The following is a 2,946-nucleotide window of genomic DNA, read 5'->3' on the forward strand; positions in this document are numbered from 1 at the left end:
AATCTTCCAGCTTATACCTCCTACCTCAGGGTAACTTATTTCCTCTGTTCTCCGGTCCCTGTGAAGTTAGAGAACAGCTGGGTTATATACGCTCCAAAGCCCCAAACGTAGACTTCTCTTTCAGGTCTAACTGTATCCTTTTGTCATTTCAATGTGATACACTGGACCACCAATGGACTGTCATTTTTTCTTTCATCCTCTCCTCTTATTCTCCACCTTAATTTTTTGCTATTTGGTAAAATCAAATCATCATGTTTGATTTCTGTGTTTTCCAAAGAAACTGTTTCATTTTGATATATTTTGGTACTTTTACCAAAATAATATTCCATGAGTTGAAACAGTAAATCAACTTTCTTCAAGCAGAGATTTCTAAATAAGAATTGATCCCACATTTCTTTGAAGAAACCATTTTTGAAGGTTAAATAAAAGCTACTTTTTCATCTTGGTATTAGGCAGACCATGAGGTCATCATGAGGCGTCTGGATTATATTCTGAGAGCAATGAGAAGATATTAAAGGATTTTAAGCAGGGCAATGACTGAGGTGATCTAATATATGTTATTTGGGGGAAAATCACTCTCCCTGGTATTTGAAGAATAGATTATAAGTGTCTGGCATGGAAGTAGATAAAGCAGTAGTTCAGATGAGGTATGATGGTTCTTAAACTAGACTGGAACAATGAAGATGGAAAAAAGTGAATGGATTTGAGATCTGTTTTGTAAGTAGGAATATAGGACTCATGTGATATAACTGATACGTCTAGGATGAAAGAAAATGGGGTAATGGGGTATATCATTTATTTATTGCAAATATTGCAGCATAAAAATTAACACCAAACCTCAGCGTCATACAACATTAAGGTAGATTTGCTGATATTGGCTGGACTTGCTCTTGTAACTGGACTTTGCCTGCCTGTCAGCTGATCCAGGTCTCAGCTGAGATGAGTGGAGTAACTTGGCTTTACTACACAGGTCTCCTCTCCAGTAGGGTGACCTGGGCATATTCTCCTGGCAATGGCAGAGATGAAAGAGAGCAAGTAGAAACATGAAAAGCTGCCTAAGGCCAAGGCTCAGAACAAATACACTGTCACTTCTACCATCTTCCATTAGGTCAATCCAACAAGTCATGAGTCCAGTCCATGCATCAAGGGGTGTGAAAATAGCCTCTGCCTTTTTAGTCATTAGTGAGAACTGCAGTGTCATATGGCAAAGGCCACGGACATAGAAAAGGATGAAAAACCCAGGCCATTTTTGTAGCATGGCACATGGGAGAACCAAGTTGGATTTCTAGGTTTTTGCTTGAGCAGCTGAATGAATATTACACTGTTCTTTACGACTAAAGGAGGAAAGGTTGAGTGGGAATGGGTATATCAAGAATTCACAGTGAAATCTGAGATGCTATAAAACGTTCGTCTTCTCCATGGGGCTTACTTGTCTATCCTTCCCTCCTGTAGCACCCCCTGATCCTCCTTACCCTGAAGGAACTTGTTCAGTAGAAATAGGATTCAAACCAAAGCAGTAGGATTCTAAGGTCTGTACTGTTATAAGTATTACTTCCATCCACAAATGGAAGTTTTGGTAAATGTTATTTTCTCGATTTCATTACATGCTCAGTGATATTTTAGTGCTCCTTGTAGACAGATGCTCCTGGAAGCTTCTCAGCTGACTTGCCCCTACTCTGTGCCTTCAACCATTCCCCAACCATACTGTCAGAGTCATTCCTCTTAAAGGAAAATCAGATCATGTCCCTTCTATACTTAGAATCGTTGAAGAGGTCTGCATTACCACTGGATAAAGTCCAAGCACTTTAGCACAGCTATATAAGATCTCACACACCTGACCCCTGCCTACTTCTATGTCAACGTCTGCCACTCTCCCCTTTCATCTGTGCTCCAGCAGTACCAAGCTGTCCACTGCTTCTTGTCAACTGTTTCATGCTTCCCTTTCTTCACACAGGCTAGCTCCTTTGCTTGGAACTCCCTTCTTTCCCTTGTCCACCTGGTAAATTCCCAGTTTCTATCACAACCCTGATAGAGCATCGCTTTTCTGTGATGCCTCAGACAGGATGCTCTCTTTTGTACTTTTTCTGAAACTCACATATAAGTCTATTTTTGTATATATCACATCATGTCGTTTCATTTGTTAGCATGTCTGTCTTCCACTTTTGATTGTGAGCTTCTTGCTTATTGTAGAGAGAGAGAATTAAATCACCCTAGCACAATGGCATTTGGCTAAATCATTCAACACCTGTCAGGATGGAAACTGGCAGCCACCAAGCTGCTCCCCCAGGGTGAAAACCAATAGACTATCAAAAGCTCTGCACTTACTTCTCCTGCACCCCCAAAAATGACATGTGAGGCAACTCACCCTGCCCCTCTTTTCTCCTCCCCCATCACCAGAACTTAGTCGGCCCTTGCATCATTCAGAAAGGTCATAGAGAAGGAGGGATATATGTATATATATCCTCCTGACCATGCACATTCTGCCTCTCTCTCTCCTACAGGGGACACCAGAGTGCCCTCTTGCTGGTGGGTCCTGCCCCTCACTCAGGGAATCCCTCTTGCTTTGTATATGCCTGTGTGAGTAATAATTTAAATTGCTTGTGGTCTCTGGTTTGAGTGTGGAGTATTTTGACATCTGATATCTTAAAAACTTAGGGTCCGGCAGCAGCCTACTGTGACACTTATGCATCATTATGCTCAGGGCATCAGTATAAGAACTCAATAAAATCTGTTTCTTCAACCAAGTCAATAGAGGCCACTAGAAGAACTGCCTTAATGAACTGAACACAAGAATTTAAAAATTGTATTTATAAATGAGTGCTTAAGGATTTGGGTTTGTTTTTTTGAAAGAATTTGAAATATTTTACTTTTACTTGAAAATCTTGATTATACTCATTTTAATTAATCAGCTCTTGATTCACAGAAAAAAAAAGGCACACAAAAGAA

The sequence above is a fragment of the Balaenoptera acutorostrata genome, chromosome 1 (assembly GCF_949987535.1).
Source record: "Balaenoptera acutorostrata chromosome 1, mBalAcu1.1, whole genome shotgun sequence".
NCBI lineage: Eukaryota > Metazoa > Chordata > Mammalia > Artiodactyla > Balaenopteridae > Balaenoptera > Balaenoptera acutorostrata.